General features: G+C 39.2%; 1 protein-coding gene and 1 non-coding gene across 2 annotated transcripts in view; both read right to left on the bottom strand.

The window, feature by feature from the left end:
* GPC6 (glypican 6) overlaps positions 1–27,086 on the bottom strand; it is a 1,121,514-nt gene that overhangs the window by 745,147 nt on the left and 349,281 nt on the right. The window lies entirely within an intron of this gene.
* Positions 5,990–6,096, bottom strand: LOC125113683 (U6 spliceosomal RNA). The gene has a single exon (XR_007131548.1). It is a non-coding gene; the product is annotated as a U6 spliceosomal RNA (small nuclear RNA).

The following is a 27,086-nucleotide window of genomic DNA, read 5'->3' as shown; positions in this document are numbered from 1 at the left end:
AACATTCTCATAAACATCAAACTCAGATGCATTCTTACTATAAGCTAAAATGTGGCATTATATTTCCAGAGTCTAGAAGAAGGTTCCATGTTGACTTTGCTATTGGATTTCTTTTTGAAAACTCGGCAATGTGTGAATTTTGAAAGGTCTTTTTTAAGGGGAGTATCTTGTCTTGTATCACCCAAAATGACCTGAGCAATCGGGATGCCACTGGAATGTCGCCGTTTTTCATAGCTAATACGACAGCCACATATGGAGGTCAAGTTGCCTGAATATTGTTCTTATTGCAAGAGAATGTTCCTCAATCACAGTCAACCTATTCTAGTCATTCATTTCAGTTTGATAATCTCACTTGTAGGTGCCAGGATGTGTTGACTTTTAGCAGTCTCCTCAAACAGTGCAATGATTCATTCATAAGTATATTGCCTATAAGGACCTTCTTATTTAATTATAACTGTACATCAGAGGCCAATGCTTAATCTCAGCATTTCTCCAGAAAGCACATTTCCTACTGAACTCTACCCAGCGCTTTTGCATTGAGGATACTCTCTGAAAATAATCTGTACTGTATTTCACCTGTGTAACCTGAGATGATAAATCTTGCCTTAAAAACCACGAAGGGAAAGAAAAGAAGGAAAGTTTCAAAGGGCCTATGTCACAGCTCTTGTGAATTATTCTGGCAAAACATTGCAGCAAGAGACCTCTAGTTATTCAACTCTACTTTACTAATCAGTTTTCCTGCCATCAGCAATTGCTTTAAAAGATTTTAGGGAACAAGGAGCTCAAAGAATCTGCCAAGGAGCACAAGCTATTATAAAATGTGCCACACAGAATAACGTTCGAGTCCAAAAAAGTCAATAATGGTTTATTACATCTCCAAAGTGAAGAAACTATGGATATAACCTGTTCTGTCGCTTTCCACCCTCATATTGCAAAAGGTTAGTATAAAGATGATCTTTGTTAAGAAAATGTTCGCATCACCTTGCTGGTTACTGGCATTTACCCTACGGATCCCCACAACTGCTCCAAAGAGACTAACCCATTTTAACTTCCAGAATTTCCAGGGAGTTCCCACTGTGGCTCAGTGGGTTAAGGACATTGTCTCTGGGAGGATGTCACCCTGGCCTCACGCAGTGAGCTGAAGATCTGGCACTGCTGCAAGCTGTGACATAGGTTGCAGACGCAGCTTGGATCTGGCATTGCTGTGGCTGTGGCATAGACCTCAGCTGTAGCTCTGATTTGACCCCGGGCCCCATAACTTCCATATGCCACAGGTATGGCTGTAAAAAGAAAAAAAAAAAAAACAAAAACACAAAACCTTAAAAAAAAAAAAAAAGAATTTCCGTACATCATAAGAATGAAAAGACGCAGCATTTTATATTACTTTGGTCCTCTTTAAGTTATAACCTAAAATGTTTCCATTCTGAGGTGGAAAGAGCAGAAAAAAAATTAAACCACTCTTTGGACTTTTTGAAGCAGTCTAGTGAGGGTGGTACCTAGGTTTAAAATAAGAAAACATAAAATGTTTCACAGAAGTCAGTTTCATGCAGAAACAAATAACCCCAAAACTCCAGAGATTTAAACAATAAAAATGTATGTATCACTCATGAACTTATTGTTTACCGATCTTTCAAGTTCACGGCTGTGCCTTAATGGTTTCAACCCTGCTCCGCTCTCTTCTCTTTTAGGCACCCCGGGTAAACAGGCCGCTCTTATTTATGATGTGCCATTCTGTGGCACACAGAAAGAGCAAGGGAGATGGTAGAAACACGCAATGGTTCTTAAAGCTGCTGATGGGATGTGGCATACATCCTGCTTCTCACTTTTTCTAGCCAAAACAAGAACCAGGCCAAGTCCAAAGTCAACAAGGGTGGGGATGTCTAATACTCCTAGAGAAACACTGCCCTTCACATGGTACCAGGCAGGAACTTGGTAATATATCCTACTATACTACCCTGTATTAAATTCTGCCACTATAAATACTCTTTTTCTTGCAAATTCCTCAACTAGCTTGAAAAGCAGGTCTGAGAAAGGAATTTCAACCAAGGATATCCATTGAACAAACAATTAAATGGCTTTCTTTTCCATTATTCGCTTATTACATCCCAACAGCGTTTCGACCACTGGTGGAGAAAAGGCACCACTGACCTCAAAACTCAAGAACAATGTAGATCTATAACTTCTCACATATTAATTAAAATCTCACAGCATTAAGTTGTTTGTATAACTTATAAACAACTTTTGTCTTTTCTTTTTTTTTTTTTTTTTGGTCTTTTTAGTCCTACACCACCAGCATATGGAAGTTCCCAGGCTAGGGGTCGAATCAGAGTGTGCTGCAGCTGCTGGCCTACACCACAGCCACAGCAATGCAGGATCTGAGCTGCGTCTACGACCTACACCACAGCTCAGGGCAGTGCTGGATCCCTGACCCGCTGAGCAAGGCCAGGGGTCGAATCCTCATCCTTATGGTTACGAGTTGGATTCATTTCCACTGTGCCACAGCGTGAACTCCCTCTTCCATCATTTTTTGAACTCGGCAGCTGCTCTAGCTTTCTACTCTGGCCCTCTCTGTGGTTTACCTTCCTGAAAACATTGCTCATTTAGCCCATCCTGGGATGGTGTCAATACGCCAGCTCGCTCACTCTCTCTCTCTCTCTCATGGGTACTAGACTTAAGGAATGTGGAGCCAGAAAATTCCTTGTGGAAGGAAACTCATACATTTTTGAGTAGGTGGGGCTAGTCGATGTGGAGGAATGGGGCCAGAGTGAGGAGAGATTTCAGGAAAGAGCAAGTAGCTCTTTCTTGCACCCTAAATGCCACAAAATATGGGCTCTGTAAGCCCTGGATCTCATTCGCAAAAAAAGCTGGTAATATGTGTCACTTGCAGGATGTAGCCAAAAAAAAAAAAATACTACTATGAAAAGATACGTTCTGTTCTTTCCCAGTGATATCATAGCTGCAGTAATGTGCTTCGAATGAATCTCACCATACCATGCCAGGAAAATATATGCTGGGCAGATCTCACTGGGGGATTCTTTGATGTAAGACAGATTGCTTAAGTTCTCAGCATTGCTCTGAGGATGCCTTTAGCGAACAGAAGTTGCACACTTGAAGTAACAGTCACACAATGGCACCAAAACCTCTCAGGTCCTTTTGGGGGTATGGACCTGAACCTATATTTGCAATTGTTATAATGTTTCTAGGTTTGCTATATTTTTCATACTATTTGTGATGAACTTCAGGGATCCATCCTTTGCTTTAAATGAGAATTGCTACCATACTCTGAGACCTTTGCAATGACCAGAGGCTCCCTATTTCCTAATGAGGTGTGCTCTACTGTGGGCCCACTCTGGGTATAATGTATCCACATTACGAAAAGTCCTCGATTTCTGAGGCTATAGAAACACGAAAGCATCAATTTCTCATTAAACAAGGATGCAATAAGGATGCTTCTACAATTCAGTAGTTCAAAATGACTTCAGGTTTTCTACGGACGCTGAGGGTAATAAGACGGGGCTGAAGATGGAACTAAGTAAAAAATTCCATTATGTGAAGGTCAGCTCGATTCAAATTTGTGCAAAAACTCAACTTTCTCCCCAGAATATATACACAGATGTGTTTAGCCTTGGATAAGTATCATTAGTCATGATGGGGAAATTCTTACTGAGCTAGCTGTGATGTTAAGCAGCTTTCCCTAGGCTCTATGCTTCATTAATCTCATGTAGTAAAACTCTGGGTTGGTCTGTGGCAGATTGTATAGTTTTGCTTATTCAAAAGTATCCATACTCTTTTCTTTACCTTCCTTTTCCTCTTGAAATCTAAAAGCCCACTTTCTCAAACTCCATGGCCGACAACTAGTCACACGTCACTCTCCTGGCCAATGAGGTGCAGGTAAAAGCCTGTTAATAATTTGGGGGACAGTCCTTATTTTCTTAATACAGATGGACCTTCTTCCATCTCCCTTCCTTTTCTACTCTGTTTCTCACTTCCTTTGCGCTTCTAGGAACTCACATGTGAGAGTAAATGGCTCAGCAGCCATACTGCACCCATGCAATAAAAATCAAGAAAATTACAGACACATCCACAAGGCATCCTTGACCCACAAAACATATACCTGGACTTGGAAATAGTCTGACCTCTTGGTAAGGGAGAAAAATAAAATGTCCAGGTTGTTTAAGCCCCTGTGTAGCGGGGTTTTCTATAACTTATCTGTGAATACAGTCTTTAACTCTTGAGAGGTATCAGTGATGAGGTTAAAGACCTAGCCTGACACCCATTATTGGGACCCTTGATCATCCTTAACTGTTCACTGATTAGTTTGTCCCACCAGGTTGACCTGAGTCTTCAGATGAGAACAGACAGGAGACAGTGAAGTGGGTAAAGGGACAGATCATGTCTCATCTGGACTAAGGATAATTGGGTGCCTGAGGTTTCTGGAGCCCTTGATTCCATTCTAAGCATATCAAACTCCATTTCCTATTCACATGTCTTTCATGTTTGAAAACCAATAACTTAAGACCACAGTTATTAATTCAAAAATTAAATGAAAACAAAAAGGCAGTGCTTGTATCTGCCTGTGGTAAAGTCTGTATTCGCCAGATCATTTTGTAAAATGTACACCAAGTAGCATGTTAAAGTTATCATGAACAAATAGACATTTGCATCTTTATTTAACAATTACTCTTTTACATGCAGAGGAAGCAGGCGGGGGAGGGGGGAAACATATGTTTGGTAATTTGAAATTATGGGTTCTTTCAACTGCACAATCCTAACTCTTGATTAAAGACTTCCCGGGATGCAATTCCTCTCTAATACTATAAAAATCAGCAGCAGCATCGGTTGAAAAATTTCAAAGCATGAGTTTAAAATCCCCAAAGGAATGGAAATCATAACCTGATTGCTGTTCTTTTATTTCCTACCCTCTGCCCTTTCCATTTGTCTTTTTTTTTTTTAATTTTATTTATTTCCATGGGACCAAAGAAAAAAACAAAAACAAAAACAAAAAACAAAAACAAAACCTTTATGTACTGGTTAAAGCCAGAAACTATCTGGCCTCTTCAATGGCCAAAGAGCTATCTGGAAAAGATTTAACTTAGATCAGGGAAAAACTATGAGGTCTACAATAGTCATAGCGCCCCATGAACTTGAACTTAAGAAGGCTATCTTTTGAGTATAAGAACTCCATTATCTCAAAGTAACATTTTTATTGACTTCTCCATGTAAATTCACTGAGTAATCACTTCTCACAAGTCTGACCCAAGATAACACATTAAGTGCAGAGTTCAACAAATAGATGAGAAAAGCTACTCCCCAAATTATAAGTTGGCAAAGAAAAACGACTTGGCAGGCATCGGTTTTGGAAAACCAATTTCTTATGGAAAAATGTCAACAGAGATTTTACTCAAGCCATCAAATGTGTCCCTACTTGATAGGACCTGGAGAGCTTATTATATTTCTGTTTTCTGACTTATCTAAACACAGAACTAAATATTTTCAATGTCAATAATGTTTATTTTTATAAATAGGCCTTTGATGTTTGATGATTGAAATATATAAATGATTTTATATGCAGTCGAGCCCGATTTGACACATCTGGGAAAATAATGCTTAACTTCTGAGGGTGGTGGCAGAAGGCTATGATTTGGTTGTGTGCGTATAAGTGTGTATAGTGTACATACATGTGCACACACAAACACACAACTTGGCTATTTGGAAAACATTTCTTTTCCTCTTAGTTCATTACTGCTGAGAGTCAGAGACACTGCAATCTCATATATCCAGTGTCAATTCCAGTGACTTCCAATGGTCTCAGCATTAAAATTTAGACACTGATAAAAGACTTAAAGAGATACTTAGTTTTTAAATTGATATTTCTAAATCAGATTTGAGGAAATCGCATTTTTGTTTGTTTCAACATGAGAAAATCCACAATTTTATTGTTTGCAAAGTTTTGGCTCTTTGCAAATACCCACTTTCTCCAATTATAAAGAGAAATATGGAATGCTTCATGAATTTGCATGTCAACATCGCACGAGAGCCATGTTAATCTTCTCTGTATCATTCTAATTTTAGTGCCTGTGCTGCACAAGCAAGCACAGAAGTCGCATGTTTTAAACCTTGCAGTATCTCCTTTCTCTTTAAACTTTTCATCGAGGTAGACAAAACACATACTTTGGAAGCAGAGATGCTGATGCTAATGTTTAATAGGTTCAACAAATCACCTTTCAGAACCTCTTCCCTTCTCTTCCTCTCACTAGACAATCAACCACATCAGAGTTCTGTTAACAAGGCATAAGACGATACAGAAACAAAATTGCTAATAGGATATACCCAAGGAAATCCCAAAGGACACATCCTAAAGTGGACCATTCCACTAACTGGCAAATCGCTTGTATCTTTAATACATATCTTAGAAGGGAGTATTGAACATCAATCTGAACATTGATCGTATATCTAATATCTTACATATTTGAAGAATTATGCCAGAAACTGTGGAGGACAGACACATGGGAGCATACACAAGAAGGCAAGATATGACTTCTATACTTTGGGGATTGGTGATTGGTTTGAAGAGATGAAGTTCATGAAAACCACAAGATGACTATAAAGATCCAACAATCCAGAGTTGTCAGGAAAGTTTTCTTAGAAAATCTTAGATTTGGACTAATGTTTGGATGGGAAATGTATTATTTTGCTCTTAAAAAAATAAAAGAAAAGCTATACCATAGATTGGGTGATTGAAAAAACAGGATTTTATTATTTTTAATTTGATTCATTTTTTATTAAAATAGAGTTGATTTAAAGTGTTATGTTAATTTCTGCAGCACAGCATAGTGCCCCAGTTATACTCATATGTATGCATATATATATACACACACATAAATATATATACATACATATATATATATACACGTACATGTATATGCTTTCTTTTTCTCATATAATCTTCCATCATGGAGGCAATTAGAGATTCTCATACTAAGTGAAGTAATTCAGAGAAAGATAAATACCATATGATATCACTTATACACGGAATCTAGAATTTGGCACGAAGGAACCTATCTACAAACCAGAAACAGACAAACAGACATGAAGAATAGACTTGTGATTGCCAAGTGGGGAGGGCCTAGGAAGTGACATGGACCGGGAGTTTGGGGTTGTTAGATGCGAAGCATGACATTTAGAATGGCTAAGCAAGAGGTCCTATTCTACAGCACAGAAATTTAGTTTCTCACAGTGGTGGAGGCTAGAAATCCAAGGTCAAGGTGTTGGCAGCAGGGTTGGTTCCTTCTGTGACCCTCTCTGCTTGGCTATTTTCTTGTGTCTTCACCTGTGTCGTCCCCTTGAACCTCTAGGTGTCCAAATCCCCTCTTCTTATATAAAGACATCAGTCACAGTAGATTAGGCTCCACTCTAGTGAAAGACCCTATTTCCAAATACCATCACATTCTGAGGGAGTTGGGGTTAGGATTTCAACAAATAAATTATGGGGGAGGTGGGCAACACAGCCCCTAATGGGAAGAAAAGTCAGAAAGTCAGAAGGAATTTGTGCTACAACCAAGTATACAATTTTGGAAAAAATACAGTAAAATAAAGATGTATTGGTTTTTATTTAGCATATAGAGTTTTATTGCAGTTATTGGCATAGATGATCCATTACCAGTCACATAAAAGTTTTTCTCTTTACATGGACCAATCCAAAGACCTTCAAATTTTTTTTTTTTATACGAAGTAAATAAATCTTCCTTAAGTGTGTAAATATTGCCTACTACAAAACTGCTACATATGTTTTTTTTGCAGGGAGGAAATTAGTTTTTAGAGCTATAAATGACTTCATTGATTGAAGGATCCTTTTATTCACTCACTCAGCCAACATTGTTAATAAATATCTATTTGTGTCTTAGCAATGTTCTCTATTAAGAGAATTAAAATACAACTCAAATGTGATCTTTGACTATTCTGCAGATGTGATAATGGTATCCAGAATACACAGGCAAGGCTAGGTTGCTAGTTGTAGCAACCAAGTCTGTAGTCTCAAGCTCACAGCTTGCCTTGCTCCCTGTGTCATGCTGTCTCCATGATACTTGGTTTCCACGTGGGGGTGAATTATTGAACTGAAAAGCCATGAGTAACTAAAGTTGAGCTGCAGGTACAATCCATTAGGCTAATGCCAGTCCAATCACTAAAAAGAACCCAGTAAATCATGGATATACACAGATGATAACAATACTAAATTTTTATTCTATGGTGTCTATGGCCGAATGTAATATTGTCTATTTTATATCCATCATTTGAATTATTTCTCAAAATGATCCTGTGTGTTAGGTACAATTATCATTGACATATTTATAGATAAGAAACGTGAGGCTTATAGAGTTTAGGAAAAATACCGAGGGTCAGAGCAGCGGATACCTATGCATCAGGTTTTCTATTATCCAATGGAACAGAAGGCACATATAAAGTCATATTTTCATATCTTTATAAAGTCATATTTTCTCGTTTTCTCAATCAAAACAAAATTGGGGGGGCAGGGAGAGAAATGCCATTAATTTGTGGTTGATCATTGTATTTTCATGCGCATATTAAAGCCTCAGCCGTCTCTGATGTACAGGAGTCATGATTCTGTTTAAACAGTGGAATTTATTAAATTTTACCACCTGAGGTCTTTGGATGTAGATATAAACCATGTTTTGTTACACCTTAACTTAATATCTGGACAATCTACCACTTGTCTAAGAGAAAAATGTAATGTTTTGAGTTAATTTAATCTTTCCTAACTTCCTATTAACTGAGTAGGATCAATTATATGACCTGACTGTGAGTCATAAAAATAAAACAGACTTCCTCAAAAATTATATTTCGGTGGCTCACTTAGGCATAGCCTCTGTATCCTTTGAATAAAAAGGCCCACTATTTTGTTGCTATTTTCTATTAATGGTGTTTTTATAAACATTTTAGGTCTGATTATTCAAAAATAATGTGTACTGGCCTTCCCGTCGTGGCACAGTGGTTAACGAATCAGACGAGTGGGTTCGGTCCCTGGCCTTGCTCACTGGGTTAAGGATCCGGTGGCGTTGCCAGTGAGCTGTGGTGCGGGTTGCAGATGCGGCTCGGATCCCGTGTTGCTGTGGCTCTGGTGTAGGCTGGCAGCTACAGCTCTGATTAGACCCCTAGCCTGGGAACCTCCCTATGCCATGGGTGCAGCCCTAGAAATGGCAAAGAGACAAAAAAATAAAACAAAGTAAAATAAATATATATGTGTATCTACTTTCCTAATAGATATAAAAGGCGACGAGAGGAAAAAATGAGAATTTCCAGATGGTGTGGGAGATCTTCAACTGTCCGAGTGTAGCAAACGAGGCTGTTCCAATTTTCGATCTATTTACTAGACTTACTATCTACATAAACAGGCTGTGTGCTTAACCTTTTCCTAGAGCCTTTCAACTCTGCCAAGCACAACTCAAAGTCTGTCTAGCCAGACTTAAAAAGTCATTTGAAGTAAATGGATTCTTGGTGATAAAATGATGATAACTTTTAAAAGTAGGTTTCTTTTCTCTGGCTAGAAGTATGGTTTTACATCTCCTTTTAAGTCCAGTGAATTTTTCTCGTATAACAAGGAAACTTCCCCAAATTAGGCCTGACTTATGTGGTCCTTCTACCTCTGTTCCTTTCCTGTAAGTGGTGCCAATAGTCTAGCCTGAGTCCTGGGCTCTTCATTTCTCTTCTTATGATTTTTATTTCCGAGGCTTTTGAGGAACAATTGTTTTAAAATAACTTCGAATATTTTTCCTTTAAAAATTACATTACCAAATTGACTCCATAGGGGCAGAAAGTACTTTGAAAAAAATCGAAGTCTTATCTAAAGGATATCTTGAAAGTATTTTCTTAAAAACCTCCACTGACCCCTCATTTAATATCTTTATTCAGCATCTGACTCCCCTTCCTTTGGTCATGGGAAAGGCATGGAGACAAAATTCAGCAGGGCTCAGAATCCAAGTAGAGCAAGCAGGGTCACTGAACGGAACGTTTTCCATTTAACCACCAACATAAACTCCAAGGCAGGGCTGGTACAACGAATGGGCCACATGCAGCTGGTCCCAATTGCTCAAGCCTATCTCCAATGAACTGGGACCACTCGGCACCGACCCCAGGCCCTCCAATACTGTAGAAATATTTGAAAAGAAATGACGTAGTTCTTGTGGGAACCCTCCACCCCACAGCCCCTATGACAGGGAGCATATCGGTGGACCACGTGTCCTCTGCCCCTTTTGCCTGAGTTGGTGAGGCTGATGTGGCTCAGAGCAAGAAGGGGGAGGCAGTTTGAATTTGAACTGGAAGTACCATTGCCCTCTAAAATGGATCCACACCTGGAAAGCCACACAGAGAATGCAGCTGGAGAGACACCGGAGTAGAAAAAGAGGCAGAGGGAAGATGAGATGGACAGATAGATGGATAGACAAATAGACCAGTGGATGAGATGAGAAGGCTGTCTGCTACAGGAAGAAGCACCCATCCTGAAAACACGGAGCCATGGCTGTGGGTGAGCATTTGCGTGAGGATGCATGGATGCTCTGGCTGTGGTCCCCAAGGCATCCTGCAGTTCCTCTGAGGCCTGCTTCTAATCTCCCTTCTCCTCATGTGTTCCCTGCACGCCAGCTGTTCTCTCAGAACAGTTCCATTGCACACACTATTTTGTTTTTCTGAAATGCTCTTTCTCCCCCAGGTCTCCACAAGCCGGCCCCAACCTCCTCCAGGTACTTATTCAAAGAGCATCGGCCAAACAGGCCTCCCCTGGCAACACTTTCATGCACCTCTGTTCCCAACTCAAACTTCTCTACTTTTATCTCTTCCCCAGCAACTCTCACCGCCTTATATTTTACATAGTTTACTTGTTCTCTTATTTTTGGGGTCTAATTCCCAAGCCACACTGTGAGCTCCTGAAGGCATCAACTCTGATCTATTTCATTCCCAGCCATATTTCCAGCTGGAGGCATCTTCTATTTTCCAAACTAATAAATACCTTTAAAGGGAACGTAGCATGGACTGTTCATAGTTATTCATTTATTCGCATGGGCCTGAGAGAATAAAAACGGGTGTCCCAACACACTCCTGCCCATGTGGGTGCAGGTTCACAGGGTCATCTTCAAGGGTGTTGACCTGGAAGGTAGCAGGAGGTCCCACACTCACAGAATTGCTGTGCTTGGTCCTGCATCTATGTGAGAATCACAGCTGGGGTTCAAACCTTAAATGTTACTTAGCGTCCTCTTTGCATGAATCATAGAAATGTATACGGAAAGCAATCCATATTCTTTTTTTTTTTGTCTTTTTGCCTTTTTCTAGGGCCGCAGCTGCGCCATCTGGAGGTTCCCAAGCTAGGGGTCAAATCAGAGCTGTAGCCGCCAGCCTACACCAGAGCCACAGCAACGCAGGATCGGAGCCACATCTGCAACCTACACCACAGCTCATGGCAACGCCGGATCCTTGATCCACTGAGCGAGGCCAGGGATCGAACCCGCAACCTCATGGTTCCTAGTCAGATTCATTAACCACTGCACCACGACGGGAACTCCAGCATTCCATATTCTTAATTTATCCGCCTTACCCACCCAGAGGAAATTCAGAAAGGCTAGCGCTGCTGTGTTACTAATCCATGGATTCTAAGTCAGCAGAACTGGACTATCGCTCCATTTCAGCTCAAGGCTCCCTGAGTGAATAACTGCTCACTTCACTTTCCTGACTTGGAGAAGGAGACACTTGAGCTAAACAGTCTCTAGGTTACCATCCAGCTCTCCCACTCTTTAACGCTTTTCTAAACAAAATTATATTGCATCTTTTAAAGTATCATAAAACATTTACTCCCCACCTCTTTCCCAAACTCTCTTATGCAAGTTGTTATGACAGGGAGGATTAAAGAATGAGCAAATCCCCTTCTCATTTTACAGTTTTGCAATATGAATTCTTGTTCTGAATTATGAGCCCTCAAAAAGGTTCAGTTTGCCATATTTATGTCTGTGCTTTCCAACTCTGTACTCTCACCTAAACCCAAGCAGCCAATAAATTGATTAAATGCACTCTCATTTTCTTGGCTACATCCACATGATCCAATAACTTAATCCCAATGTACTCTGAGGTTTTTAAAACTGATCTAAAATTCTCGAGTGAAATTCAGACAGCTGTGGGAAGCAAGACCTCTCCGTGGCTCCAGAATATTTTATGGGTTGCAAGCAGGTTATTCGAGGCAACATCGATGTCGATAACAACACTGAGATCTCAGTTCTCTACCTCTGTCCACCAGAATTTTAAATGCTTAAAAGCGTCCTTACTATTATTGTCCAATTATCTATGAATCTATGTGCTGAGGGATATCTAACCAATTACGTCTTTTCTTCATAATTACAGTCAATACAGCTATTACATGACATATGCATAAAAAAACCATATAACTGTGCAAAATTGTGTGATAAAGGCTTATGAAAAAAAAAATAAAGTGAGATGCACAAAACCCAAACTCTTCAACAGTCAACACAGAAAAAGTCAGGAACCAAGTGAGAGCAGCACAGTTTACACATGTTGTATGGTTTAAAAAATGCACAACATATTAAAAAACCACATACTTTACTTTGAGAAAGTCCTGGATTTTGTCTGTGGAGGTGGTTAGCTATTGGGCGGGGTGTAACTTGTGAGTCTGTAAGTGTAAGGGGGATTACGTAAAATTGGAAGAAGAGTTGTAGCAGGAGGTATAGATGAGATACGGCTCATAACACAAGGGGTGAACTCAGGCTTTGAGGGAGACCATGTTTTCTGCGTGTATAACCTGCATGCAGCCAGTCAGGACGCAAGCTTAGAAGGGCACCAGATTAATTGAACCTTCTTCTGTGACCATCTTGAAATTCCTAAAACTTTTGCAACAACGAGCTTCGTGTTTATATTTGTCACCAAGTCTGGCAAATTTGGAGTCAGTCCATGCTTGAAGTGTGTGTGTGCGTGTGTGCACACTTACTGGCAAATTTTGTGTATTCTTACAGGATACCCTTCAGCCAAGGGCAGCTTTTTTCCATTAAGGTCAGAGTATTTCTAGCAGATGCAATTGTGCCTCAAAACACATAAATTCAAAATTCTCAATATATTTAAATTTCCACCTGATATATTCATCATGTTGGAACCAAAAAAAAAAAAAAATCATTTTCAAAATAAGCATTATAGCAGAACTGGTAGTACTTAAATTTTAGGAAACTATTATTAATCGGAAGTAAAGGGAAGGAGACAGAGATCCCACAAGGAAGGATGCAATGCATTCCCAGTAAATCCAGGCTAATCTCACCAGGGGACCCCACATTCTAAGTGGGGAAAGTCAAGGTAAACTAACTCCTTCAAAGACAAGGTTGGAACCCCACAGAGAAAGAGCAAATTTGCATTAAAAAAGAAGTATGCTATTTACTGCAACTTGCTCTGATTGTTTTGCCTTTTTACTCTTTCCCCCCTGAATTTTAGCATGAGGCCTTGGGAAAAGAAGTGGAAGACGGGTAGTATTATTATTATTTTTTTTAATCTTCTAGCCAAACTGCTAGATCATGCCCTGGGTAAGGCAGAGCATCTGCTATCTGGAGAGGACCTGGGTTGATACCAGGAAGCAAGGAAGCAGGAGGACACCTCATGGTTGAGAGAGGAGAAGACCACTGAACAAAGGATCAACAGTGTGAACAGGTGACTGGCACTGGCCACCTGCCTCTGTAGGGATTCAGTCTTGAGCCACTGCACCTGCTGACCCTCAACCCCACCTGAAAGGAGCTCAGGGTGGAGATGAGGAGTGAGGCACTCTGTGCTATGGGAAAACTGGCAGAACAGGTCTTCAGATAGTTAGATATTTTCGGGACAAGATTTTATGAGCCCAATTCTTGCATCTCCTGGTATCTAGAAAGGCACGAAAATCTTTCCTGGTGGCATCTGTTGCTTGCAACTGGCAGTAACTTTCAGCAGAGGAGCGGCAAACTTCTGTAAGGTGTGTGTTTAATTGCATGGTCCCCTCCCCGCCCCCAGGTCACCAAAATAACATATATACTGACATGCCCCCCTGCCTCTATGGAGCATTTCTCAGAGCTATCTGAAATGCTGCCTCCCAGACCAGAGTCCTCATTTTGGCTCAAATAAAGTTTAATAGTCAACTTTTAGGTTGTGTATATTTTTAAAGTCGACAATAGCTTGGAGATCTGAGAATACAAGAGAGGTAGGACTCAGCCCTCAGCACAGGACTCCCTAGTTCAGCAGGATTTTAGACAATCTGAGGGTCCCCGGTTTCCATACACAGTGGCTGTGCTGGGAAAGTACTGTTTAATGCCTTTTTTTTTTTTTTCCTTTTCCCAGTTCTCAGGCTAATGTTGCAGATATAACATCCCCATTTTGAAATTCCTCTTATTTAATGGAAAGGAAGGAAGGAACAAAGGACAAAAGTAATTTGCATTTGTTTGTCACTGAAGAAATAACATGCATCTTTTTAAATTAAATTCCTCTCACCATGCATACTTAACAGTGAAATAAAAAAGTATAGCTGAACACAGGTAGATGAGATTTTATAGTCCTTGTAAGATTTCCACCCAGTGCATTTTATTTTTTACAGAATAAGGAAAATTCTGAGCAGGATGTTTAAATTATTTAACTATAAACCGCAAAGGACAAAGAACGTGATAAAAAACCATTTGGCCAGAATCAAATTCCCTCCGAGCTTGCGTCTCCTTCCATCACATGTTACTTAGCGACTTAAACTCTCTCACTTAATCTCAATCCCAGGATTAAATTTTCTCTCTGGAAACCCCTAGCTTTTAGTTACACCTTATGAATCGTTTATCTCCCCTTAAATAGATGGCCAGCTCTAAGCTCTTGGTTTGTTTTAAAGCACTACTTTGTGATGATAACAGCATTGATGTGTTGATTTACGTCTTTTGTTAAGCCATACATGATGAAGTTTGGCGAGTTTTCTACACATCTGGTCATCAGGTTGCTATTAAGAGACTCATTACCATAATTTATTTTTTATGCGAGTGCGGCTTCACACATATGGTTTTTCTCTAAGTGCTACACACCTGCCATTTTATTATTTTTTAACGAAAGATTATTTTTGGACTGGGTTTTATCCTCCTATCTTAACCCTGCATTTCATTCACAATGAAATAGCCCTTAGTGCTTCTGATGTGAAACCCAGTTCAAGATATTAGAGACTGAAATTCAGACACACAAAGCCCTCCTTTTGAAAGGAAAATGTTCTCCAATAATACTACAGCCTCCTCAAACCCACAGTGTTGCAAATGCACTTTAAAATGAGGCAATCTGTTTCTTCCCATGAGATGTATTATTTTAAGAGAGCTCCTAGTATTTGCTGTGTTGCAAGTTACTGGATCTCCCATTAGTCTGTCCACGGCCAGCTCTATGATCAGAGAAGGCCAGTGGGAGAAAATTCACTATATTGGCAAGTTCTCACATCTGTGCTCAGAGATGCTAAACCTATGTCTGGAAGACAGGGCAAAGAGAGAGAAAAAAAAAAAGATAAATTTCTTGAACTCAGGTACTAACTCAAGAAAAAATGTTAAATGCAAGAATATATTTCTCCTAATAAATATTACTAAAACTCCAGGGACATCAGGCATGGGGGGTTGAGGGGAGTAGGGAGATGGTTCAGAAAAATCATGCAGCAATCTAGACTCTGATTTGAGGATGAAAGTCTGTGTAAGTGTGTGAGAGAGAGGTAGAGACAGACAGACACACAGGCATTGAAATTCATTCCATGTCTATTTAAGCTATAACTTATCAATGTCTCCTTGAACAAATTTTTCTCACCCTTCTCAAAACTTTATTCGCCTGTCTCACCTGTCAGGTGGTGGTCATCACAGCGCCCCCTTCTTCACCTGTTAGGACAACCAAGGACCTTAGCACAGCGCCTGGGACATGGTAAGTTATTGCCAAATATTAGGAATTAATTCTTTTGCCAATATTTGTGAGAGTTCCATTATGATAGTGACATGTGCAATTAATTGCTGGTAAATACCACCAGCAAGAGGTATTTACTTCTCATTAAATCTGACACTGTCTTTTCAGCACATTTGCACTGGTTTTCCTAAGCTGAAATCTAGTAAGAAGCATGTGGGAACTTGTTAATCCAGATTTCCAGTGCTCCACTCAGAAGATTCTGAGTTGACAGAGTGACTGCTGTGACGCAACGGGTTAAGAACTCATCTAGTAACCGTGAAGACATGGATTTAACCCCTGGCTTCACAGTGGGTTAATCATCCGGTGTTGCCGTGTGCTATGGTACAGGTTGGTACAGGCGAATGTGGCTCATATCTGGCATGCCTATGGCTGTGGCGTAGGCTGGCAGCTATAGCTGTGATTTGACCCCTAGCCTGGGAACTTCCATGTGCCATGAATGTGACCAAAAAAAAAAAAAAAAAAAAAAAAGAAGATTCTGAGTTGGTAGGTTTGGGGGATGCACAAGGGTTCTCTCTTGTGGACACACCCAAGTGATGCTTAGTATCAACTACATTTGGGAAACATGGTTCCCACAAGATTTGGTAATGGATCATCCCTTTTAAAAGGTTTATTCTAATAAAATTATAAATTAATCAGGGATGTTACAAAGACCGTCATGTTCAGAAAATATTCCATGTGCCCCCAAGTTTCCCAGCCTCCCTTGAAGTAAGGTAGAGGTTCTGGCAGTGGTCCTGGCCAAAGAGCTACAAATAAGTAGTCAGTGATCACTTCTAAGACACTGCAGTTAATGATACAGAAACCCCCTTTGTGAGGGGGGTTACATGAACCTTGGGAGCATGTGTGAAGCAGCAATGCCACACCATTGACAGGAGCCCCTGGCAGCGACCAGGTTCCCAAGTAATTATGTGAATCACAAAACCCATCTCATCTTTTTCCCCCCTGGATCCTTCCTATGTAGCCTGAACAAGGAGTAAAGTTTTCTTGAGATGAATCATCACCCTGTCTATTACAATGGGGCTGGGGAGGTTCTTTGTTCATCAAATAACACCTTGAAATAAAGGAAAAGACACAGGGAAAGTAACTGTTTAAGAAACATTTTTTGATTATACATGGGGAAAAGAAAAGTTAGCACAGAGAAGAAGTAAAGCCCAATGAGATAAAAGGCAATATTGACTTATCAAATTAGAAATAAGAGAAGGATGTGCAGTTCCCAGCAGTAAGTGGAGCAAAGCTCTAAGACGGCAGGGGAAGGATGGGAGTGGGGAGATTGGTGATTTCCAAGGAAAATAGCTACTAACCCACTCTTTGCACTCTGACCAACCCTTTACTCATCAAAGGGACTTCTGCTTTGAGTAATCAACAGTTGTTTTGGAAAACCACAAAAAAATGAAGAATCTACTCGATTTTAAAAATTTGGATGGGTGTCTGGTTTCCAGAGAACAGCTTCAAATATTTAAGCTGCTCACATTAGACCAACAATGAACTTAATGGTAATTGAAAACATCTTTTCAATAAATAAAAACACATTTCACACACTTTATTTAAAAAGTTTACTCATGAGCGAGACTAACACAGATGTGGTTTAGAGACATTCTACAGCTAAATAAATGGAACTTGATGGGAAAGAAAAATGCCAAAGAGGAAATGAACTGATATGATTTAAAATGCAATATTATTACCATCGTAAATTATGTCAGCCATGGCTGCCTCAAGTGGAACTTTACTTGATTTAAAGCCAAACAAGGCCACTGAATTATTTTCAGTTAATTATGAGCTCGCCATATGTTGCAATGAGAACAATGTGTTAATCAGTCAACATTGACTCAATGGATGACAATTAAAATGGCTGGTTTCTATCCGGCTGGAGAAAATGCATCTCAGAGATAGAATATGAACATCATATATTTGCTAGAGAAAATCTTATTAACTGATTTGGGAAATTTCAGAAAGATGTAAAGTCTGGCTATGTAAGAGATCCAACATGGAAACTAATGGTTTAAAGAAGGTTTAACATCTTTCTGAATGGGTGTGATAAGTCAGCAGTTAAGGAAATCTCTAAGTACGAAACATATCCCTCATATAAAAGTAAACTTAGCATCTGCTCTGTATCATGGGTGCAGTGAAAATATCTGGAAAATATTCAATATACAATTGAGCCATCTTATAAAACAATGGCATATTCAAGCCCTGTATTAAAAGAGAAAAATACTCTGCTATACTATGAAAAGATAAAACATAAGAAATACATTTTACGAAAATACTCACATTCATCCCCACAAACACACCAGGAATTGTCTGTATTTAAAACCAAAAGGTAGAAACATTTCAAAATTGTAACATGGATTTTAGTAAAGACATTGTCTTTTTGCTGATTTTGTAATTATCTATCATATACACTCAGTTTCGGAGCTATGGACTGAAGTTTTCTTCTCTTTTACAGTAATCCATGTAGTCAATGCCTAAAGCAATGGAGGAAAATTAGGAAGTAAGATGGCTTATACATGCATTTGGTGCATTTAAACCATTCTCCGATGGGATGTCTCAACTGAACTCATATATCCATAATTCAAACTTTGCCCATTACCCCATAAAAGCACTACACAAGTCAGTCCTCTTTCAAAAGGATAATGAAAGGTTAATACTACTCACACACATAAATCCTTATCTACCTTAATTTTTAATCATGTGTTGATGTTTTCCTATTGGTGATGCTAGTATTGAAACATTTTTGATAAATCCTAGTGGAGTTGATTAAAATATCTAAAGCAGAAAAATTTGCCAAGCCATTTTAGGAATAAAATGGACTCACAAGTAGTGCCAGGCACGAATTCTCAACCTTCTTCCAGCCAAAGTGTAATTAGAGATGTGGGGTTTACTAAGGCTCCTTGGACATCTGTTTTGCTAAGCCCTCTCTTTAAAGCCTTGATCTTTGCCTCACTAATTACACATTTTATCAAAGCACTTTTGCAACTCTTTCCTAAGCCCTGTACAATGGAGGAGGCTCCTCTAATTGAGATGAAAATATGAGGCCCATTGATTTCACTGAGAAATTCCTACCAGGTAAAAATTTGGCTGCATTATTCTGATTGATATTATTTTTATTATCAATTTATTAACCTATGTCTTTTATAGCCTATGCCTATCACCTTTATTAATCTTCCTAAGATATATTCATGTCTTTTATATATATTTTTATACATATGCACACATATAAATATACATTCAAGTATCTATGTATACATATAGGTAAAGTATTGGATTCTAGGCTCAATAAAATTTTAAAATGATGACTATGAAAATAAGTCAATTAAAATGGTAATTTATAAATGTCAACCAGTTTATTGTTAGAGGAAAAAGTAAATGCCAACTTTCCCACTATACATATGTGTGTGTGTTCTTTTGAGTTTTGTTTCCTAAGGAACAAGAACAAGATTAAAAATTTTAGGTGTAGTAGAAATTTCTTTCTAATAATAAATGGGCAGTAAGCTATTTTCTATGTTTAATTACAATATCACAAAAAGTATGTCTAGGTGAATAAAATACCTCATTTTTGAAAAGCATAGCATATATTAATTTTGAAAACATAAGTTATCATGGCATGTGTAATAGCCAGAAAGATAACAGTAAACATGTTATATTCTCTTTTATAATTTGTCTTCCTAGAATACCTGCTCTGAAAACAAAAGGACCCATCATAATATCCTAGAACGGCTGTTTTCCTGCTCACATAAATGCATCCTACCTGGCACACAAAAATACATTGAGACCAAGCATCCTGCAAGACCTGAGCCCTGCTGTCCTACACGTAACATGAGAAGATCTAGCTCCGTGATGAGCAAGTGACATGACAGGACCCAGAGGTGCCCGCTTCTGTGCCCAAGCTGCTTCTTAAGTGCCTGTGAGGGTTGCTGAGCCCTGCTGGTGCTGCTCTCAGCAGAAAAATTTTGCTTGTATGTATTTGTGTCTAATCCATTTTTTTTTTTCAAATCATACTTTTTGAGCACTTTCTTGTGCCACATACCTTTCTAGCTTCTGAAGACACAGAGGTGACTAAGGCAGGCCGAAGCCGCCTCACAGAGCTTAGAGAGTTCATTTTTAAGATGGTTTGTGTTGTTTAGGGAAGGAATCTGAAAGCACCTGAACTATATATCTAATCTTCCTTCAAATTCTAAAATTCCTTTAGACAAAATTAGAGAGTAATTATTTGGCAAGCCATTATAAAGAGTCGATGGGAGTCACGAGGTCTTCAATAAGATTTTCCTCCCTTCTTGTCTTCCATCCATCCTGGACGTTGCTCCAATAACCTCTGTGCGCTTCTGGTGTGGCCTATGTATGACTTTAAGTCTGGTATGGCTTTTAAACAGTTCCCATTCTGTACAAAAGATTATTATAATTTTTTAAGTGAATGCACTTTAAAGGAGGTTAAAACGTTCAGTCCATCTCAGGGGAAAAAAATAAAATAAAATCGGTAACTATGCAAGTTGACAATGATGTGTTATTTCCTTTTGGTTAAGGGATCACACACCGGGGGATAATCACAGGGGGATTTTAACAAAGTTAATAATTACTCAGGATTCAAAAAAAAAGAAGGAGCGAGTTAATGGTGTTGAAAGTTCATGACTAGTCCTACATACCTCATAAACGTGCTCTTAGATTGGTTGTGGGAATTGTGGTTTGTGTTTCTTTAATCTCTGGGTATTCATGACATAGGATTTTAAGGGAACATTTGCTATTTCAAGAAATGACTGAAATATTATTTACTATGGTCCTTGCATGTGCATTTACTAATCATATTTGAAAGATCTGTCTAATAATCTGCATGTTCTTAACAAGAAGCACTTTTTCTTACTCTTTGCAATCTGTTTCTTTGACTCTCACAACTTGAGAAAATATGTCGTCATCTAATCAAAACCATAAACATTGAAACTAAGTTTACTTTTCTACTAGGTATGTTTTTTCAATTGTTTCTATTTAAAAAAAACAACAGACTCTTTCAGTGATGTAAGTTATAAGATACAAAACCACCATCCTTTGGTAGGTAAAAAATATTAATGTCATAGTTTCTCAACTCTGATAAAATTTCATTAAAATATCCATACATCCTCTTCCCCCCACATCTATTATAATCTCTTAAGAATTTATATGCCAAACTTCATAATTATTATTATTATTGCTATTTTTATAGAATGGGCCTATTAGCTGCATTTATGCTTTGAAAAGGAGGAATAGAAAAGATTTTCTGACAGAGATCTTAATTCAAATTCTTACCTATTTCACAAAACAAAGTGAGACTTAAAAAAACTAAAGAGCAGTTCTCATCATGGTGCAGCAGAAACGAATCCAACTAGGAACCATGAGGTTGCAGGTTCGATCCCTGGCCTCGCTCAGTTGGTTAAGGATCCGGTGTTGCCGTGAGCGGTGGTGTAGGTCGCAGATGCGGCTCAGATCCCAAGTTGCTGTGGCTCTGGTGTAGGCTGGCAGCTACAGCTCTGATTAGACCCCTAGCCTGGCAACCTCCCTATGTTGTGGGTGCGGCCCTAAAAAGACAAAAAGACCAAAAAAATAAACACTAAAGAGACAAACTGCTTAGGTCGAAATAAAAAAGCAACACACAAATGACATATTTCTACACATGTTTATGTGTTTATATTGAGATGGCCCTTCTTCAAACACCCATGTCGACATGTACAGCAATCAAGGTTTTGCGTCTTTCAAATTTGGATTTCCTTTAATTTAGTTACTATTTATGAAGCACTGACTATGAACCAGGCACCATACATCATCCACGTTCACTCAAATAGTCATTGCTAATGAGCTAAAAAGTAACTCATTTTCTTTTCCTTTCCCATTGTCCAGATGAGGAAACTGAGCATTGATTCAGTTAGTGAACAGGCTTAGAGAGGAGGCGGAAGACACTGTGACACGTGGGCTGATCTTGTACTCAGAACATCCCTCTGTAAACATCCCCATGTCACACAGCGGATCCTATAAATGTGCGGACTAAGGTCCTTGTACCTAAAGTGTTGTTCTAGAAATTTCAGGGGAGCTTCCATGTGAAAGAGTTTTCTAGAGTAACTACATTAGATGTCGTGTGATCTACGTAAAAGCGTTTGTGTGGCTGCTGCTCAAACAGCCCAGTAACAACAGACTAGTTAGGAAAAATGAGGGAAAAGAACACAGAAGATAAGGGGGATAGATGAACCTCCTGGCATCAGTTCACTTCCTTAAATGTCTTACGGAAAATGTGATTCGATGAAAAATCATGGCATCTTCTCAGTAGAAGGAATCAATATGGAAATCAAAGGATTAATGAATGTCATGATCTTAAGAGGATTGAGTACTTTTCTAGCAGGAGGAGATATGAATTTTGGACAACATTCAATTATGCTAATTTAAGGCTATTTGATAATACAAATTACGATTTGTAAGTAAAATGACTCTTGGTAGTTTGGAAGAAAACCTTGGCGGGATTAAATTCTAAAAAGCATACCACCCAGATTCCAGCATGGGAAACTTTTATGGGCCTACATTGATTGTGTAGGAAATGGAGTTTTGAGAGCACTCTTAAACTAAACAAAAATTGTACGATGTCATTAAACATCTGAATCTGTGTTCTGTTTTCAGCCAGTATCTGCAAATGGAAATGCATGGGGAATTGGTGACCTTATTCATGCCCCTGATATCATGATGGATAATACATTATTAAATTGCAGACGGTAAATAATGAAGCAATTGTATGAATAGAAAACAGATCATCAAGCCAAGTATGTTCAGAGTAAGAAAGAAAATTATGAGCAAGAGGAAAGAGAAAACAAAACAAGATTCTTCACTCTGTTTAGGAAAACATTCGGTCTTGGGTAACTATTTTAATTTTATAAACAAAAAAAGTATCATGCTTCAATAAACACATTTTTCTTTGCTTTTAGTATTTTATTAAGAGATATTCTACTGCATTCTTTTCTTTAGAATAAATAAAGGAGAAAAATCAAACAATTATGTTCTTTTCTTTGAAAAACAAATCGTGGAATGACTGGTGTATTTCCTTAACGATTTGAGAATTCTGACTCAACTACTTAATATTGAAAATAATCACAGCTCCCATAGGTCAAGTGCTTACTATCTGTTAGCCGTTGTTTTCTTTGTACTTCCTTTAATCCTCACCATGGCCCACGGAGTTAGTTTCTAGTATTATGCCCAATTTTCAGGTGCAAAACAGAGATACATGGAAGAAATCGGGCCAAGAAAATGATGGAGAAGCTTCATTCCCAGACCTCTGCAACCATGTCCTCAACCAGTTGGCAATATTGATCATATTAACTGTATCTGAATCATGTTGGGGTACACATATCAAATTTTAGACATAAAGTCTCTAATGGTGTCATACCACATTTTTTTCTGGGCTGTTACACTGTTGTTTTGCCTTTAGATATTTTATGAGGAGTTATACACAATGATTCACTGTGTCTACGAAAATAACATTTATGGTAACGTGGTCATAGAGAATATTAAAGTTCTCACATAGTTTCTGATAATCTGCTGTCTAATCAAAAAATACGTGATGAGGGAATAGAGTTTATTACTCCTTGAACATCGAGGCACAAGGAGACTGACAGTTTTATAGCATTTGAGGGTTTTGGCCACAGTAACTGCCAAATTGGATTGATGTGCGATCTAGTCAATTGCCCAACAATTGTCCCAAACTGACTAGAAACCAGGAAATTTCTACATTTTATAGACCACAGTAAAAAGAAACATCATGTCTGCATTCTATTTGAGATCAGGGACAAAGCCTCATTTAAGAGAGGACTGGTTCTCTGTGATGTCGGCCTCAGAGGTGTGAAAACCCAAAACACCAGAGAAGAGAAGGTGTGTCTAGAAATGAGAGGGTCACAAACTCCTTCCTTAAACGTCTTCTGCAAGGACATACTCTTGAGGAGTTCCCATGGCCAAGTGGAAATGAATCCAAATAGGAACCATGAGGTTGCCAGTTCGATCTCTGGGCTAGCTCAGTGGGTTAAGGACCTGTTGTTGCCATGAGCTGTGGTGTAGGTCGCAGACAGGGTTCAGATCTGGTGTTGCTGTGGCTGTGGTGTAGGCCGGTGGATACAGCTCCAATTAGACCCCTAGCCTGGGAACCTCCATATGTCTCGGGTGTGCCCCCCCCAAAAAAAAGACCATAAAAAAAAGGACATACTCTTGAGTGACAGTTTCTGGGGTAGAGCAAGAAGTAAGTTCACATTGAACTCCCTGAATGGTAATGACAAAGCCAGCAATATAAAAATACTATGGCTTCTCTAGGAAAAAGGTGACCAAGGGTTTGAAAACCAAAAAAGTGACATCAGTGGCACGTGTGCATCTGTGTGTGTGCGTCTGTCACAGAGAGAGATTGAGCGAAAGAGATAAATAATATGTCCAAGCTCCATATAAAGCATCTTAAAATGAGTAAGTCATTGTACAACAAATATTTTCGATAATCAGACAACTGGCTTTCAGGGTCCCAAACTCTGTCTCACAGCCCAGACTCCTCCACCTTGAACCGTAATAACCAAAAGAAATCACTTAGCCTGGTTTCAAGTACAAACTAAGAACGTAATGAGAAAACGAGCAATGAGTAAATGGGAGAAGGCACATGCAACTTATCTTTGGACTGCCTATTTCCTGTCCACTCTTTCTGCATGCCCCGGCAGCTTCTGTGAAAGGTAATGCTAACTCCTATATGAGATCGCAAGTGAGGCTTAAGGAGGGTGGAAGCTACTCTTCAAAGCTAAAATGTTACACTTGGAAGGCGAAGAATTTGGAATGAATTCCAACATGATGCCCACTTAAGGGTCCTAGCGACATGGATTTTTAGGAGCAGTATTTGGTTCAGCTACTCCAAATACTTCCATCAAAAAAGATGCTATCACACTCACAACCAACCACGTTCAACACATACATACATATACACATACCCCTTCCTATTTTGGCACGTGTTGAATGAATGATGGAAAAATATTTTTTTTTCCTGATTATGTCCTTGAAAATGAATGGACTTTGCATCAGTATTATTTTTCTTCCTTCATTTACTACAAATTCATAGCATCTTTTGCACTTTCTAATTTACTCCCAGTTGAGAGCAGAGACTTGGACGTCTGTTTTAATCTCCAATTCCTGGCAACTTCCCATGACACTGGAATTCTAACCTAAACCACAAGGTCAAATGCAACATGAAGTGTTTCATAATCTATTGTAATCTATTATAAGGAAACCAAAGCAACACAACTCACTTTATGCTTTAAACCACTGTAATTTATTTTTTGAGAGGTTTTGTCATATATTAAGAATCTAAGTTAAAGAAACTTTGTTGACTATAAAAATAACAAGGCTAGAGATTCAGTATCCTTACTGAGTATTTTGGATATTATGTTAAACTTTGAAGATTATAGTTTGCAGCTACTCTGGCAATTATGTGTCACCTTTAGAAATGATAAGCATGAGTTCAATTTCATTAACTATCTGGTTTATCAATAATTAAATCTGCCCTAAGTAACCTCATAAAGGGTAGATCTAAATATTCATATCAGAAATTAATCTGTTCATTATGTAAGGCTAGCCTTACGTAATTATTTTATTATAATTAAAAGCACTCTCACATATGATATGACATTATTATTCTAAGAATAAACATAAAAACAAAGTTATATATTATCCAGACATTTCCACTGAATAAGATAAAATTTCTTAGATACTTTTAAAGCAAGAATACTACTTTAATGGAGTTCCTGTCATGGCTCAGCAGAAGAGAATCTGACTAGTATCCAAGAGGATGCAGGTTCAATCCCTAGCCTTGCTCAGAGTGGGTTAAGGATCTGGCATTGCCATGAGCTATGATGTAGGTCACAGAGGTGGCTCAGATTCCACCTGGCAGTGGCTGTGGCTATGGCTGGCAGCTGTAGCTCTGATTCGGCCTGGGAACCTCCATATGCTGTGGGTATGGCCCTAAAAAGATTTTAAAAAAAATACTACTTTAATCTACATAATAGCTAATCAACTTTATTGGTTAGACTGCGGTTTTTATTTCAATAACAAAAGCACAAATCTCATCCCCAGAGAGGATTAAGATGCCAGAATAGAAGGACTGGAGCTCAACTTCTCTCCTAAAAAAACAACAAAATTCACAACTAAAGGCTGAGCAATCTCCACCCAAATGGACTGGAAACCTTAAGAAAGATACCCTACTCCAGAAGAAAAAGAGGATGCCACATCAAAAGGTAGGAGGAGCGATTTCACCATATAAACAACCCCATTCCTCCCGGGTGGTAAGCTCCACAGAATGAAAACTAACTGGTTCACAGAGACTCACCTACAGGAGTAAGAGTTCTGAGCCCCACATCAAACCCTCACGTGTGGGGAGGATCTGGCACTGGGAGAAAGAGCCCCTGGAGCATCTGGCATTGAAGGCCAGTGGGGCTTGTGCGCAGGAGCTCCACAGGACTGGGGGAAATGGAGACCCCATTCTTAAAAGGTGCACACAGACTTTCACGTGCACTCGGTCCCAGGGCAGAGCGAGGTCTCCATAGGAACCTGGGTCAAACCTGACTGCAGTTCTTGGAGGACATCCTGGGAAAACAGGGGTGAACACGGCTTGTTGTGAGGGAGTGACATTGAAAGCAAAGCTCTTGGGAATATTAAGCAGCTGCCTTTCTCTAGAGGTGGCCATTTTGGGAAAATCTGGCCCCACCCATCAGTCAGTGCTGAGAAGCCCCAGGGCAAACAACAATCCAGGTGGGAATCACAGCCCCACCCCTCAGTAAACAGGCTACCTAAAGAGCCTCAGGCACACAGCAGCCCCTAATCCCATCCAGAGACTAAGCTCCACCCACCAGAGGGAGTAGAATCAGCTCCACCTACCAGTGGGCAGGCATCAGCCCCTCCCATCAGGAAGCCTACAGCAAGCCCCCATACCGACTTCAGCCACAAGGGGGGCAGACACCAGAAGGAAGACAGGCTGCAACTCTAGTATCTGTAAAAAGGCTACTACACCAAAAATCTATAAAAATGAAAAGACAGAGAACTATAATTCAGATGAGGGAGAAAGGAAAAACCCCAGAAAAACAGCTAAGCCATGA

Source organism: Phacochoerus africanus, chromosome 13, assembly GCF_016906955.1.
Source record: "Phacochoerus africanus isolate WHEZ1 chromosome 13, ROS_Pafr_v1, whole genome shotgun sequence".
In the NCBI taxonomy this organism is placed as follows: domain Eukaryota; kingdom Metazoa; phylum Chordata; class Mammalia; order Artiodactyla; family Suidae; genus Phacochoerus; species Phacochoerus africanus.
Note: the sequence above shows the minus strand (reverse complement) of the source record. Positions and strands in the feature narration are given on the sequence as shown.